This window comes from Humulus lupulus, chromosome 9 (genome assembly GCF_963169125.1).
Source record: "Humulus lupulus chromosome 9, drHumLupu1.1, whole genome shotgun sequence".
Lineage (NCBI taxonomy): Eukaryota > Viridiplantae > Streptophyta > Magnoliopsida > Rosales > Cannabaceae > Humulus > Humulus lupulus.
This window is the reverse complement of record NC_084801.1, coordinates 160,414,974-160,432,838: the sequence shown is the minus strand read 5'-3', so window position 1 is coordinate 160,432,838 and position 17,865 is coordinate 160,414,974.

Sequence of the window (17,865 nt, the reverse complement as noted above, 5' to 3'; positions counted from 1 at the left end):
TGGACCGTGAGGCGGCAAGTGGTTTTGTTATTACTACTTTACTTGTCGCATTGATTGTTTCAACAAGGTTGAAGATAAGAATGATTCCAAGACAGACAGATTCCTCAGCTGGCCAGGGTGATCAAGGCTTGAATAATAATAATCAAGGTCAGGAGAATGACCAGGGTCAGATTCCACAGCCAACTCCTGAGAACTGGCAGCAATTATTTAATGATCTACAGGCTACAATACTGAGGTAGGGAGAAGAAGTCCGCCTCCTGAGACAGCAGGAGGTTCTTACAGTAGCCAGTGTATCTGAAGTACCTCCTGTATCGGTGCCATAAACTAACTAGCTGCCTGTGGTTGGTAACAAATGGGAGCCTCTCTATGAAAGGTTTAGAAAGCAGTTTCCTCCATTTTTTGAAGGCAGTGCAGATCCTGCTAAAGCTGAGCAATGGATGAGCATGATTACCACCATCATGGACTTCATGAGGGTGACTGGTAATGAAAGGGTGGATTGTGCCACGTATATGTTTCGGGAGGATGCCCGAATTTGGTGGGAGGTTATATCCCAGACCAGAAACATTAATGCCCTGCGTTGGGAAGACTTTCAGAATCTGTTCAACGAGAAGAACTACAACGATGCCATTAGGGCGGCGAAAGCTGAGGAGTTTATCAGGTTACTTCAGGGGAGTTTATCAGTGACTGAGTATGCCCTGAAGTTTGATCGATTGGAAAAGTTTTCCATGGAGCTGGGCAGCTCCACTGGTGGGACCAGAAGGGAGAGGTTTCTCCAGTGGCTACAACCTATACTAGCCCGAGATGTTCGCATTACTACTGTGGCTGGGGTAACTACCTATGCGCAGGAGGTTGAGAAGGCACTCACAGTTGAGAGTGTAGAGAATAAGATCTGGTGAGATAATGCAGCCAGAAAGGATTTTAGGAGAATAGGTTCTCCTTTTAAGGGTTCAAGTAGGGGTGGAGGCCCCAGTGATCAGAATAGGATGGTTTCTGACACCTTCCTAGTTCCAGGTCCTGATAGGCGGCCCCGTGGTATTTCAATGGGTCGTCAAGGTGGTAGTGAAGCCTAGAAGACTCGTCCTAAATGCCCTAGATGTAAGAGGCATCATTTGGGAGAGTGTAGGGCAAAGGTCTGCTTTTTGTGTGGAGCAGTGGGTCATTTTAAGAAAGACTGCCCTAAGGCAAGAAAGGAAGAACCCAGGAAAGCGGACAACTCGGCCCCAGCTCGAGTGTTCGCATTGACACAAGCAGAAGCTGAGGCTTCTCCCTCAGTAGTTACATGTCAGATTCTTAGTGCTGGAACCCCTTATAATGTTTTGATTGATTTTGGTGCTACACACTCTTTTCTTGCTAGTAGTATTATTGATAGACTTTGTAGACCCTGTGATTTTTATGCTGTGGGGTTTATAACTTTATTGCCCACTGGGGAGTTGGTAGTATCCAGGAGGTGGGTCAGATCTTTGCTAGTGACAGTGGAGGGCAGAGAGTTATCAGTGGACTTGATAGAGTTAGTTGTGACTGACTTTGATATGATTCTCGGTATGGACTGGTTAGTGAAGTATGGAGCAACCATTGATTGCAGAAGGAAGATGGTCACCTTTGAGTTTGAAGGTGAGGATCCTTTTGTGTTTGTTGGTACTGTGCATGGACCTCACATACCTATGATATTTGTACTAAGGGCTAGAGATCTAATGCAAGGAGGTTGCATTGGGTTCTTAGCCAGTATGGTTGACACCACTCAGATCATGATAGTGAGACCAGAAGAGACCAGATTAGTTTGTGAATTTCTGGATGTCTTTCCAAAAGATTTGTCAGGTTGGCCACCACATAGAGAAATTGAGTTCGTGATAGAACTGGCACCAGGGATGGAGCCAGTGTCTAGAGCACCTTACAGAATGGCCCTAGCTGAAACCGGATTTGGCTCAGGATTGCCCATTTTTTTGAATTCCAGGGTATCTCTGAATTTGAAAGTTATCACTTGGGGAGCGCTAGTTCTGTTTGTGAAAAAGAAGGATGGTTCTCTGAGGATGTGCATTGATTACAGGGAATGGAATAAGTTAACAATTAAGAACAAGTATCCTTTGCCTAGGATAGATGGTCCGTTTGATCAGTTGCAAGGTAAAAAGGTATTTTCAAAGATCAACCTTCGTTTTGGTTATCATTAGTTGAGGGTCAAGGAGGGAGATATACCGAAGTCTGCTTTTCGCACCAGATATGGGTATTATGAGTTCTTAGTCATGTCTTTTGGATTGACTAATGCCCCAAATGCTTTTATGCATCTGATGAATAGTGTGTTCAAGGATTATCTGGATCAGTTTGTGATCGTCTTCATCGATGATATCCTGGTTTATTCTCAGTCAAAGTCAGAGCATGAACATCATCTGAGATTGGTTCTACAGAGACTGAGGGAACACAGACTGTTTGCAAAGTTCAAGAAATGTGAGTTATGGTTATCTCAAGTATCTTTGCTTGGGCATATTTTCAGAAAGGAGGGGATTAATGTAGATCCAGCAAAGATCGAGGTAGTCAAAGAATGGCCAAGGCCAAAGAATGCTTCTGAGGTGAGAAGTTTCCTTGGATTGGCAGGTTACTACATGCATTTCGTGGAAGGGTTCTCTAAAATTGCTACTTCATTGACTGAGTTGACATGCAAGAATCAGAAATTTGTGTGGTCAGACAAGTGTGAGAACAACTTTCAGGAACTGAAGCTGAGATTGATTACAGCTCCAGTTCTGAGTCTTCCAACAGATCAGGAGAAATTTGTGATTTACTGTGATGCTTCACATCAAGGTTTGGGCTGTGTTCTGATGCAGTCAGAGAAAGTAATTGCTTATGCTTCTCGTCAGTTGAAGGAGTATGAAAAGAGTTATCCCGCCCATGATTTAGAGTTGGCGACGGTGGTCTTTGCTTTAAAGATATGGAGGCATTATCTTCATGGAGAGAAGTGTGAGATCTACATAGACCACAAGAGCCTGAAATACTTCTTCACCTAGAAAGACTTGAATATGAGGCAAAGGCATTGGCTGGAGTTAGTAAAATATTATGACTGTGAGATTTTGTATCATCCAGGAAAGGCCAACGTGGTAGCTGATGCTTTAAGCCAGAAGGGTCCAAGGCAGATTCATGGTATGAGGCTGATAGCTAGGGAATTAGCTGATGATATGACCAGAGCTGGTATAGAGTTGCTGGTGGGACAGTTGGCTAATATTACGCTACAGTCTACACTGTTGGAGAGAATCAAGGAGGGTCAGTTGAGTGATCCGCAGCTGATCAAGATCAGAGGGGATGTTCTGGCTGGAGCATCCAGAGATTACATAGTGCCTGAATTAGGCTTGTTGAGAAACAAGGGATGGATATGTGTTCCATTAGACACTACTTTGAGGTGAGAGATTCTGGATGAATGTCATACTACACCTTACTCTTTGCATCTAGGCACCACAAAGATGTATCAGGATGTGAGATCGCTGTATTGGTTGCCGGGGATGAAGAGGGATGTAGTGGAATATGTGGCTAAGTGCTTGACATGTCAACAGGTCAAGGCTGAGCATCAGAGGCCGGCAGGGTTGTTGCACCCTCTGGATATCCTAGAGTGGAAATGGGAGGACATCACGATGGATTTCGTGGTGGGGTTATCCAGGACTGTTGGTCAGCATGATTCAATTTGGGTTATAGTGGATTGCTATACCAAGTTAGCTCACTTCTTGCTAGTGAGGACTACTTATACAGTTGATCAGTATGCAGATCTCTATGTGAGAGAGATCGTGCGCCTCCATGGAGCACCGAGGTTGATCGTGACAAATTGGGACCCCACTTTTACTTCCAAGTTCTGGTGGAGTTTACAAAAGGTCATAGGAACACAATTGAAGTTCAGTACTACTTATCATCCTCAGACAGATGGGCAATCTGAGAGGACGATCCAGATATTGGAAGACATGCTGCGATCATGTGTGCTTGACTTTGGTGGGTCTTGGAGTAAGTATCTACCTTAGATAGAGTTTTCCTAAAACAACAGTTATCAGTCTACCATTGGAGTTGTACCTTATGAGATGCTGTATGGTAGGAAATGCAAATCTCCCATTCATTGGGATGAGACAGGTGAAAGGAGATACTTGGGTCCTGAAGCAATTTAGAGGACCAGTGAGGCCATTGAGAAAATTAAAGCTCGGATGCTCGCTTCTCTAAGTAGACAGAAGAGTTATGCAGATCCCATGTGCAGGAACGTGGAGTTCCAAGTGGGAGGCTATATCTTCCTTAGAGTCTCGCCATGGAAAGGGGTGAGAAGATTTGGAAAGAAGGGCAAGCTAAGCCCTAGATTTGTAGGTCCATTTGAGATCCTGGAGAGGATTGGTCAGGTGGCTTACAGGTTGGCCTTACCTCCAGCATTGTCAGCAGTGCATAACGTGTTTCACATTTCAGCTCTTTGAAAGTATGTATCTGATGTGACTCATGTCTTGAGTTATGAAGATCTGGAGCTTGAGGCAGATCTTTCCTTTGAGGAACAGCCAGTCCAAATACTTGACAGAAAGGACAAATTCCTCAAGAACAAGATGATACCCTTGGTTAAGGTATTGTGGAGGAACAACAAGGTCGAGGAAGTGACCTGGGAGCTGGAGTCAGATATGCAGAATCAGTATCCCGAACTGTTCAGGTAAATTTTGAGGATGAAATTTCTATAAGGAGGGGATAGTTGTAATGCCCTGAAATGCCTAATGCGGTTTTAATGGTTGGATTAGTAGGCCGGGAGGGCCATAATTGATTTATTATGCCATTAAATGATTATATGCATGTTTATGGGAATTATATTATAATATGATGTTAAATGCATGCATATGGGTCCATATTTCATCATAAGGGCATTTTGGTAATGTGGCCTGTGAGGGCATTTTTGTATATTTTGGTGCATGTTTGTGATTTATGGATGAGATCCCATTATTATGTGGATATGTTCGAGCTATTCGGCATGAGACGATCTTCCGATATAAGTTAGCAGTTTTGTCATAACGGGGTCAATTATTGGCATATTGGATAATGAGAATGATTATTTGATGATATATTGGGAGTTAGTGAGATCAGGAGGAAATTCAGGGAGTTTTCACTATTTTGTCCCCAGGGGCGTTTTGGGACCCCGAGCATTAGGATTTACTTGAGACTACTTAAGCTGGAAGTAACCTGTTAGAAGGAAAACTACGTTTAAACACCTTTTCTCTGGCATCCATTATCCTTTTTGACCGTTCGTCGCAATTTCGAAGGAAACTTGAGTTTTAGGACTCGGAATCAAGCGAGGACCAAGGTATAGAGATCCTAGGAAAGATTAGAAGCTTTTTAACTGAAGGATTTAGCGAGAAACAAATTAATCAAAGGTAATCTAAGCTTTAAGTTTTGAGTTTTAGAGTTTCTAAGCTCTAATTTGGATTTTGTGTGTTGATGAGTTTTTGGTATGTTTGAGCCTCGAGATTTGATGATTTTGGATCATTGGGATGTTTGGGAACTTTGATTTTTGGATTTGGAGATGTTTGAGTAGGTTTTTAGAAGGATTAAAAGGTGGAAAATCGGGGTTATGGCTGAGTTTCCAGGTGGGGTCGCGGCCTTGTTCTTGGGCGTCGCGACTCGAGCTTGGTGCAGGTGGGCGGTGGAGTTGAAGGGCCTACAGGCCGCAGAGCTCGGGAAGGAGAACCGCGACACTTGGTGCAGGTACCTAAGGCTAGTGCTTCTGTCTTGGCTGGGGATCGCAGCTCAGAGAGGTGGGGTCGCGGTGCTTTAGGGTATTTGTGGCCCAAGTAGTGTTTTGATCATGGGAACTCAAACCTTAGGCCTCGAGATCGTTCCTACTACCTGATTTAGTAGGATTTGATGTCCCGGAGGCTAGGTCTTGGTTTGGGAAACTCTTATTAATCATTTTATTGATGGAATTCCATATTTGGTTATGACTAGGTGACCACTAAGGAACTAAAAGACAGATCGTTCTCAAAGGTCGTTCTTTTACTAAGTCTCGCTCAAACCAGAGGTAAGAAAACTGCACCCCATATGTGACATGCATGGTTATTCTTGAGGCATGTTGAATGTTTAAATGTGGACATTGATTGCATATCGAATTCTTAGCAAATCTTGCTCACTTGTGCATGGCACTGACTAAATAGTCAGAATTGGCAATGGTGTCAGTATTAAATGTGAAGCTGTGACGCATTAGTCAAGTTTGGCAGTAGTACTGAGCACTGGTCACATGGTATTGACTCATAAGTCAAGAACGGTCTTAGCATATTTAACACAAGCCAATAAAGATTAGATCTAATCTACATCTGCATTGAATGACTCAAATGAGCATTACTGCCAGACCGACCTATAGTTCGATAAAAACTAAAAGCACTTGTCTAGCCAAAGGCTAGTCACTTAGAGCCAGGGCTAGAGAGCCCCAGTGACTGTTTAGTCACATGGATGTGGGTGGTGAGCCCGTAGTGACTACCCATCAGTCACCCATTTTTTTGGAGCTAGAGCCAGAAGGTCCACGTGACTGAATTGTCACATGGCTATGGGTGCCCAGCCCCGTAGTGAGCTGCTCGGCAATCACTCATTATGGTTTACCAGAACCTCCATGTTAAATCACTCATCTGACTAGAGCTATAAGCTCCTTCATAGTTAACGTAACCACAAAGTGATATTTAGTTATCTGTTCAGGGCTATAAGCTCTGTATGATTATAATGATAATCATTTGATAATATTTATATGCAGTATTGAGTTTTCTTGCTGGGCTTTGGCTCATGGGTGCTATGTGGTGCAGGTAAAGGGAAAGAAAAACTCACCCAGCCTTGAGTGGAGAGCTTAGGTGGTGATGTGTACATATGCGGCCACTTGACCACCATGACCAAGGAGTTCTTAGGGGAACTAAGGGGTTTACCCTAATTTTGCCGCTTAGGTCGGTGGGTTGTAAATTTAAACTGTAATGACAATTTTGGATTGTAAATAACTTGTAAATGTTTTTATGGGCCCATGAACAGTTTTATGTTTTAAATAAATATATCCTTTCCTTTTGATTGGTTTTTCTACCTTAACCTATTAATAACACCTAGAAGCACGTTTATAACCAAAGAGCTCTATTAGCGAGTTAAGAACGGTTCAAAGTTCACAGTAACGGTTCTGGAGTAACCTGTGCGTTACATACTGGGTATTGCATCCCGTACCCAAGAAAGGTTTCAGCACTCGGCTGGGGACCCTACGACCATCCGAATGCTTGGATTCAAACCTCCTCCCAGTTGATAAAGCCTTGTGCCCTTCTTATGAATTATTCGAGGGTGGCCGCCTTACTGCGCTGAATGTCATCCCAGAGAGGGGACCCAGCTCAGATCCCAGACTGGAGTGTCACCAGGCACTGCCCATCATCCACCTTGGTTTTTAAGGCTTTTTCCGTGAAGCGCTGGAGGTAAACCCTCAGAGTCTCCGTGGGAAGAAGCTTAATGTTGGCGAGGGCGCTAATCTGCATGTCCATCCTCATGGCAACCACAAAGTGCTTGCGGAACGCCGACTGTAGTCCGGACCAGGATTGGATAGATCCCAGCTTGAGCCTCTTCCACCACTCTTCCGCAGGTCCGTCTTGAGTGATTAAAAACATAGGCTTTTTTCGTTGTCACAAACATGGGCTACTGTCATCAAACGATTGTAGTGGGACAAGTGGTCTCTGGGGTCTGCGTTCCCGGTGTAAGCGGGCAGGGTTGGCTTTTTGAAACCCTTCGGGAGCATCACATCTAGGATGTGTTTGGCGCATGGTTCTTTTTCATCCTCCTCATAATCAGATTCTCCTCCTTCTTGTTTCCAAACTAGACGACCCGTTACTTTTTTTAATGCGGCCAGCTGTTCAATGAACTGTTTGGCCATTCCGTCGTCCAGGGGGATCCTTTCGTTCCTCCTGTCGTTGAGGTTATTCCTCAGATCTCCCCCTCGGGGGCAAATCTTCTCCTTGCGAGCCCGCTCTTTTCGGGCATTTAGACAATCACGCAGGTATATCCGGGATGTGTCATCCCCTGAACTAATGGCTCCCGGCTCATCTGCATGCGGGTGCCCTTGGTGATCTTTATTCACAGAGGTGCTGGGGTGAAAACGTTGCTCCCGTCCGTTCTGGCTAGGGAAAGCCTGGGGCTTGGTACCCTGCGGGCGCATCCCTTGCGGATCGATCGAATGATCCCATCCTAGGATAGGACGCATCTTCTCTTTCCTAGGGAGCGACCCTGGGCTGGCCCCGATTTTCAGGACGGGGTGAGTTTATCTCTGGGGGTTTGCTTTTCCCACAGGGTCGACTGCTTTGGCTTTCTTTTTTTCTTGAGCCGGGTTACATGGGCCGACTTTGGGATCTTGTCCCAGAGGTGGGATTAGCCCCGTATTCTCGGGCATGCTGGTCCTAACTGGTGGGGCCGACGGCCGTGTTCCTGGAGGAGGAACAATTGGAGGATTGGTCACCAATCCTTGGGCAGCAATGAAGGTCATGAGGGCTTCTTGCATCTAGCGAGTGGCTTCTTTCTGTTCGGCTATCCTGGCCTCTTGATCCAGGACTTGTTGTCTCAGTTTAACAACCTCTGGGTCCTCCTGGTCGGGATCCATTTCTTCTTTAGGAATCACAGGATCCTCAGTTTCGTGATCATGGTATCCCCCTCCGTTTCCTCGTCTTCCTTATAGTAACCCTCCTTGTAGTCTGCCCTGTCCTCAATATTCTGGGAATTGTCAGGTTGGGGCATTTGATAGGGCGGACCCTCAGGTTGGTTTTGAGGGAGAGGTTTATTGGGCAATGGCTCCCCGTTGCCTTGCTGTTCTTGGTGAGCAGGGTCGAATGTAGTATGTCTCGTGTTCACCATTGTTGTAGATGTTCAAGATCAACTCAAGCTTTCTTCGGCTCTCAATGACAGTACCAAAATGTTTACCGAGTTTTTCGGAAACTAGAATTATGAAAGATTTAGAGAGCTAAGAGATCCGATTCAAATATGATCACACTAAGCATTTTACGTGGTTGGGGCGTTAAAGAGCCTTAGTCCATGAGTCTGTTGTATTAGAGCTTAAGGAGCATTAGTAATGGAGTTTTCTCAGAGTTTGAGCTGAGTGTAGGCTTACAAGAGAAAAGTCGAGGATCCTTTCCACAGTGCACAACTGTTCATAATTATAGGCAATTGAGTGCTCTGGGTTTGGGTCGGACCAATCCGGGTCCAATAAGGGTATAAACACTATTTTCTCACTGGTAAAGGCTTAATACAAAGGATTTTATTAAATAAAATACACTAATCAGGGCCCATTGGGCTGGCTTGAGCATAACCACGTTGTAAGACTGACAACAGTACGCAGCTTCAGTCTGGTTAGCGTGGGCTTCTAATGAGATCTGGGGGATAGGATTCGCCAGAGTAGTGACAATACTGTTCTGAATAACAGCGTACATTCCATATGTAACCTATTCTGCAGGTTAGTTGAGGAGACAAAACTCCGTGTTTCTCGGGGTGATGTTAGTATCGGGGACAGTTTATCACGCTTAACCCGGTCACCTAATCCGGGTTTGTTTATCAACATCCCGATCCATTTCCTAGGGCTCTGGTTCGTTTACCAGAGCCCAGGTTCATCCCCTATCATCCCAGTTCATTTTAGACTTGGAAACGCCATCCTTATCATCATCCCGGACGACACCTTACACTGGGTGTGGGAAGACTAAACATGACAACTTCATGGTCCCGACTTATATTCTGTGATAATGTTGGGCTTATTGATATTTGGGCCACCAGGATGTACTCCTCCCCCATCTATTGGGCTCGGTCTGGGCCTCGGGTATGTTTAGGATAGCCCATCAACTTAGTGTACGGGGCCACGTGTGCAAGGAGGAAACAGGGATAACATTATTGATTCACCAATATGCGAAGTTAATGTTTTAATTCTAAGAAAATCTTCGTCCCGGGAAAACTAGATTTCGTATACAAATTACAAAGGAATGCAAATGAGAATTTGCTAGACCATTTGCAGTAACTAACTTTTCTAACTTTTCTCATATGTATTTATATATTGTAGTACACGATAAACATTTACACACATTAAATTATTAATATTGGTTATTACACGTTACATAAAACTAATGATAATTTTTTTGTTACACATTATGCTATTATATATATTAAATCTAGTAATTAAGGTTATAACTTATTTTTACTGATTACTGAAAATTATATATATTTAAAAAAATTATATTCATTTGGTTAATTTTATTTGTATGTATTTATAAAATTTATATAATATGAGTGAAGAATTTATATATTATTTTTATGGTTGTTGAATATTTTTACTGACATAATATAATATAAATAAGGGTAAATACTATTTTGACCCATGTGTTGTGCAAAAGTTACCAATTAGACCCTCTAATTTGTTAAATAACAATTTGAATAATGTGTTTTGCAAAATGGAACAAAATTGTATCCGGTCCCAATTTTAGTAAAAATAAATTCAATATGACCAAAATACCCCTAAAATAAACTAATAAAATATCTAAAATAAATATTAAAAACTTAATTAATATAAATTAAATTTAATATGTAAAAAAGAAAAAATATATATATTTAATTTTTTTCTTTTCTCTATCCTCTCTCCTCTCTTCCCCTTCCTTTTCGTTCTCTATCGTTCTCCTTCTTCTTCTTCTTCTCTGGAATAGGAATGGTGTAGGACTAGTAATGGAGAGGAGATTGGAGGTTTTAGAACCGATAATGGAGTGGATGTGATGGCGTCGTTCCAGCCTAGAAGTAATTGTTTGCCTCCTCATTCTCTGCTCCATCTCTCTCTCTCTCTCTCACACACACACACACCTTTATCTCTTTGCCTCAACTCAGTCGTGAGCTTCAATCCAGATTTGATAGAGCACTTCCATCCAATTGAAGCTTCACCCCCCAAGAACTAGATCTAAAGAATAAGAAGAAGAAGAAAAAGAGAAAGAAGAATGACATGAGAAAAATGGTTGGAGTTGGGTTGGGCTCTTGCTCGAAGAGGTTGCATCAAGGTTGGGTCAAGTTATTTAATCAATTTCTAAAAAAAATTTGTTTAATCTTTGAGTATTTTAAATCTGTATTTGGGTGTTTGGATGATTTTCTAGGGCTGAGAACTGCTAGATAGAGATGGCTGGAATTTTGGGTTACTGGGCCAACAACTTTGTGAAAGAGGAAGAACTGGAAAATGAAGAACATGAAGATGTAGAAGAAAAAGTCGAAGAAGAAGAAGAAAAAAATGATGAATTGATTGTTTTTTAGATTTTTTTTAATTCAATTATTTTTTAGGTATTTTATTTTTGTTTCTATTGTTTTTACTTTAAATTTTATTATTTATGTTAATTTTTTTATTATTTAATTAATTTATGAATTAAAAAAACTAAGGGTATTTTGGTTATATTTGAAAATAGTTTGATCAGAATCGAGTCTAGGGTATTAATTTGTTCTATTTTGTAAAACAAAATAGGGTCAAAATAGTCATTTAACAAAAAACAGGTACCGATCGGTAACTTTTGTACAACACAGAGTCTGATTGGTAATTTTTGCACAACACAATGTCCAAAATGATATTTACCTTATAAATAATGACCTTTTGTATTTGTGGAATCATTTATTTTTAAAAAGACAAATTCTGATTAGTTTTAGATCAATGATGAATATCATATCTATTAGAATAAGTGAAAATATAAATCATAATTTGAAATAATTGAAAAATAATACATAATATCATGTTAAGTTTGATGCATAACAAATAAATTGAAATTATCAAAGATATTTCCGTCTATATAATGTTGTTTGTATAATCAACTGACAAAATAATATTGTTAGAGAATGATATTGTTAAGAATAAAATTGAGCTATGTACAATTACTATAAATAATAATAATAACAAAAAAGTTTGTTAGCTACCAATAATTAATAAAAAAAAAAAACTTTAACATGAATATAGAATAGTAGATACTGTTATTCACATTTGTATAATATATAGTAGATGTTACACCCAGATTTCGAGATAAGAAATAATGACCCTGAAAACTGGGCTCCTCAGGTGTGAGCTCGAAATATATGCAGTCGTCATATGATCCAACCGTCGGACCTCTCTGAAGTAAACAGCAACCTCAAGAATGTAGAGCCTCGAATATGCTCTGAGCTTGCAATGGCCATAGCATGACACTTGTATATATCTCTCCCTGATTGCCTTCAGGCGAGATGGCTCGAGCTCAGGAAGTGTAAGCTCGAATGTGGCAACATCATCAACATCTACTTGTTTCGTGCATAGGCGAAGCTAGGCAACGAGCTCGTTATCAATTGATAGCCTCGGCGAGTTCAATGCCAGCTGCTGATTTTGAATGTTTGATGAATACTGTATCCGAGTTAATCAGTTACATGTGAGTATGTTTATTGTTGTATAATCCCAATATTTGAGGGATATCATTTAATCTGTTATCCGATCCCATATTTTATGGGACGTTTTCGTGTATGTAGGAAATAATGCATTAAATAGCATTGTATTAATTGATTTACAGAATATCTTCCCGAGATATGTGGGAATGAATTCTGCAACATCCTCTATAAATAGAGAAAGAACCACCATTTGTAAAGGGGCGAGATACTGATTCTTGAGAGAAAACTCTAGGCAATTGTTCTCTGAAAAGTTTCCAGAAAACTCTCAAGTCTTAATAATATAGACTCGTAGACTAGGCAGAGTTAACTGCTGAACCACGTAAAAAACCCTCTTGTGTTCTTTTTTGTTCATTTGCTCCAATATCTTCTTGTTTAATTGCTCTCCTATTAAAGTTGATGAAAAACGACGTCAAGAGTTTGGTGCTTTCATTGAGAGCTATTAAACAGTACATGTGTGAGTCTGTTTAGTCAGGAAGCCTCTCTAATTAGCAATGGCTGCAAATGATCCCAATATTCCTGAGGAGGAAATTTTAGATGAAGCTGAGTACCCCCGGCGTCCTGGAAAGCAACCCATGGAGAATTCTAACCCCGATGAGAGGAGTGGTTCATCCGACTCTCGGGGACCACCTGCCCCCAGGGACGGTGAGGACATGTACTATAATCTTGAACGATACGTCCCAATAGTGGAACTCGAAAATTGCCAACTGCGAAAGCAGTTGGCGGAAGCTAAGAAATGCAACGAAGAGCTAGCTAGGCTAGCTGGTGAAGCGCAGGCGGCTCAGGCCCCACCTCCACAAGATGCCCAGGCTCCGCCTCCACTGGACATTCACGCGTTCCACCATGTAGGCCTCGGGGGCAGCCGCGCAAAAACGCTGCCACCCAAAGAGCGGAGGAACCTCTGCCACCAGCAGAACAGCCTGCTCCACCGAGAACCTAGAGAAGTAACCTGGCTGAAGGTCCTGCCATCCCAACTGCGGAGGCTCCAGCCGGAGTAGGGAATAACCGAGCCACCTCAGAGGCTCAGACCCGAAATCCTGGTAACGCGCAGAATGTTGCAAAACCTTATCGAGCAAACTCAGGGCCTTCTAGGCCCTGTAATGGATGGCAGACACCATCGCCAATAAGACACCCACCATCGCTAGTAAGGCACCCCTCTCCAATACGGAGAGATGCACGACCGACCCATGGTGATAAGGAAAGGTGAGCTAGGTGAAGGCGTGGAAATCGGGATACTACTAGAGAGCAGAGGGTTCCCAATCCCACGAGAAGCCAAATGTCTTGATCTCAAACTGTTGAGACAAGGCGACTAGTGAGAAACCCATCTTGAAATAACCATGCTACGAGCCATGCCAGCGAAGGCTCGGGTGACACCAGGTTTGTAAGCATATACGACTAGGAACCAAGGAACACTAGAAATCGAGGAAATTACCCAGATTTATGGGAGCATCTGAACCATAATCGGGGGTGTCATAATCCATCAAATCCATATCTGAGGGGTCATCTCAACGGGCGTAAGCATCCCACACCGAGGCGAGGAACTGGAGTTGTAATCAACGATAACCAGTTCCCACTGCTTCAAGTCAGACCCCCCATAGATCCAGTCCAAGAAAGGATTGAACAGTTGCAAAAAGCATTCAGGCTCTTGCAAAACGAACGAGGCCGGGAACGGGACGAAGAGTTCGATGAAGAACTCAAGCCCTTCTCCTCGCATATTTCTCAAGGGTTTAGAAAACCTCATGTCCCACCGTTTGATGGGAATTCAGATCCGTACAGTCATTTAAGTACGTTCAACAAAATCGTGCGAGCTAGTAATTTGGGCTACGAGCTCAGGTGCATGCTGTTCCCAGCCTCGCTCATGGGACAAGCGAAGAACTGGTTTGAAAAATATAAGAGACATTCGATTGCTTCTTGGGATCAATTATCAAGAGATTTCAGGAAGCAATTCAAGGCCATGGTCGGCATTAGGCTCGAAGCATCTGCCTTGACCAACGTCCGACAGCAGCCAAATGAGACACTGAAAAGTTATCTCACAAGGTTTAACTTGGAAGTTGCTCGAGCTCGTGACGTTGATGACAGTGACCGTTTAATGGTTGTTCGAGCCGGAGTAATGACTGGAATTACTCTATGGGAAGACATGCAAAGAAAACTCGTAAGGTCCTTAATCGAGTTCAATTGACGAGCTCAGAGGTTTGTTAATGTAGAAGAGGCAAAGTCAGCGTTGAATATGACCTCTCAGCCCATAACTACGACAACAAACACAAAATCTGCCTCGACCTCGGCGAATCCTACAACCTCAAAACCCCTGGGGACAACCCTTCTAAAAGAAAGAAAAATGAAGGGAATAATCCCGAGGCAGAAGGAGGAAAGAAGAAGAAAGGGGAAAGATACTTCTCCATATACAAGGTGTATACCAAGCTCAATGAGTTTTGGGAGAATATCTACTTGGCTAATGAAAACCAGGTCCCTTTCAGACGGCCTGACCTTATGAGAAACCAAAAGGCGAAAAGAGACTCCAACAAGTACTACAGATTCTACAGAGATATTGTACATACAACCGATGAATGCAGACAACTAAAAGATGAGATCGAAGGACTGATCTCGAGAGGATATTTCAGATAGTATGTAAGAAATCAAAACCCCAATCAGGCTTCCACTAGCTAGAGAGCAGTAGCTGCACCACCTGCCCAGAATAGCAACTCCCGAGCAAGGGAAGATGAACGTCCCCCTCCGATATATAGAGAGGATGTCATAACCATCTCGGGGGGAACCCTATATTCTAGGATCGGGCAGGAATGCCCAGAAAAGATACGTGAATGAGCTAAAAACTAGTGACAGGTCCCCTACAAACCCGAACCCAAAACTCCGAAACTACAAAGTGTTGAATCTCAACCCATAACTTTTACTGAAGATGACTCGTCCCATGTATAGTTCCCTCATAATGATCCGCTGGTCATCACCCTTCAACTTGCGAACAAGAGGGTACCCGGGTCCTGATTGATAACGGGAGCTCGGTGAATATCCTTTACAAAGCCACTTTAGAAAATATGGGACTCGCGCTTCACGACCTAAAATCCTGTGCAACAACATTGTACAGATTTTCAGGAGAAGGGATTGCCTGTATGGGATCCATCAAACTGCCCGTGACCTTGGAAGACTTCCTAGTCTCGACAACCAAGATGATGGAATTTTTAGTGGTGGATCTTCCATCGACCTATAACGTACTGCTCGAGAGACCCGCCCTAATAGGGTTGGGGCAGTTTTGTCCGTAAGGCATCTAGCCATCAAGTTCCTGACTTCTAGTGGCATCGGGACTCTGAAGGGGGACTAGCTCGCAGGAAGGGAATGCTACATGATTTCCATTAGAGGGAAGAAGCAGACAAGTGCACAAACACTTGTTGTAATTCCGAATAAGGATGGGTCAGTCTTCGAAATAGATGAAGAGATCGATCCTAGAGTAAAAGAAAGGGCTGATCTCAAGCCGCTAGAAGAGCTCGGTGAGGTCAAGCTCGAGGAAGTTGATCCCCCGAAAACTGTGAAGGTAGGGAAAAACCTTTCAGAATAAACAAAATAGCAATTAATTAGCTTCTTAAGGAAGAACCAGGATGTTTTCACATGGTTGCATTCGGACATGGTAGGAATAAGTCCTAATGTAATAAGCCATGCACTTAACATTGACAAGAGCTTCCCCCCGAAGCAGCAAAAGTGAAGACTCCTGGAAGATGATAGGAAGAAAGCCTTTAAGGAAGAAGTCCACAGATTAAAAGCGAACCGGTTTATACGAGATGCCTTCTACCCTGATTGGGTACCTAACCTGGTCTTGGTTCCAAAACCTAATGGAACATGGCGGACTTGCATCAACTGTTCCTATCTCAACAAGGCATTCCCTAAGGACTGCTTTCCCCTACCTCGAATCGACCAGCTCGTAGATGCCACAGCTGGGCACAGACTCATGTCATTCATGAACGCTTATTCTAGATATAACCAGATCGCCATGCATGCCCCGGACCAAGAGCATACGATTTTTGTGACAGATAAAGGGTTGTACTGTTACAATGTCTTGCCTTTCAGGCTTAAGAATGCTGGAGCCACATACCAAAGGCTCGTCAACATGATGTTCTCCGAGCAGATAGGTAATAACATGGAAGTGTATGTTGATGATATGTTGGTCAAATCTAAACATAACAATAACCATGTGGATGACCTTGAAGAATGCTTCGGCGTACTACAAAAGTACAACATGAAGCTCAACCCCTAGAAATGCTCCTTTGGATTATCTTCAGGGAAGTTCCTGGGCTTCATTGTGAACGCGCGGGGAATAGAGGTTAATCCTGACAAGATCCAGGCGTTAATTGACATGCCCTCGCCTCGAAAACATAAAGATGTCCAGATTTTGAGTGGACGGATGGTGGCATTAAGTAGGTTTATCTCGAAATCTACAGATCGCTGTCTTCCATTTTTCAACCTTTTGAGAGGGGACGAAAAATTCGAGTGGACAGAGGAACGCGAGCTGGCATTTCAGGAGCTCATGAAGCACCTCGCGGAGCCTCCTATCTTATCGATACCTATCATAGGAGAAATCTTGTACCTATATCTCGCTACAACCGAGCACGCCATCAACGCCGTGCTCGTCTGAGAAGACTAGAAGGTACAAAAGCCAGTATACGATGTTAGCAAAAGGTTACTGGGGGAAGAATCGAGATACCCCTTAATGGAGAAATTGGCTCTCGCCTAATTCACTCATCTCGAAAGCTCCAACCTTACTTCTAAGCACACCCCATCCATGTGCTGACCGACCAACAACTATGGCAAGTCTTATCAAAGCCAGAAGCTTCGGGCCGATTACTAAAATGGACTGTTGAGCTGGGACAATTCGAGATCACTTATCATCCGAGAACAACCATAAAAGGGCAGGCCCTAGCAGACTTCATAGTGGAATGTACTAGAATGACTGATGACGAAGTTATAACCCCAGCCCGCGAGCTGTGGAAACTTTATGTCAATGGGTCTTCAAACAAAAATGGATCGGGGGTAGGAATCATATTGATCACTCCAACTAGAAGTCGATTTCACTCCACCTTAAGGTTTGGCTTCGAAGCATCTAACAACGAAGCTGAATATGAAGCCCTATTGGCTGGACTTCGAATAGCCAAGAAACTTAAGGCTAAGGCGATATATTGCTACAATGACTCGCAGTTGGTGGTCAACAAAATTTTAGGGGAATACCAGGCTCGCGGAACAAATATGGTCGCATATTTAGAGATAGCAAAAACAACACTCGAACATTTCAAGTTCTATACAATAGAGTAGGTTCCCCAAGAAAAAATTCAAATGCAGACACCCTAGCTAGGCTCGTCACATCCACCGAGGTTGATGCGCTGAATGTTGTGCCAATCGAGCATCTGTCGACACCCAGTATTAGAGAGCCTGAATAGGAATATGTCTACATGATTAACTCCGAGCCAACCTAGA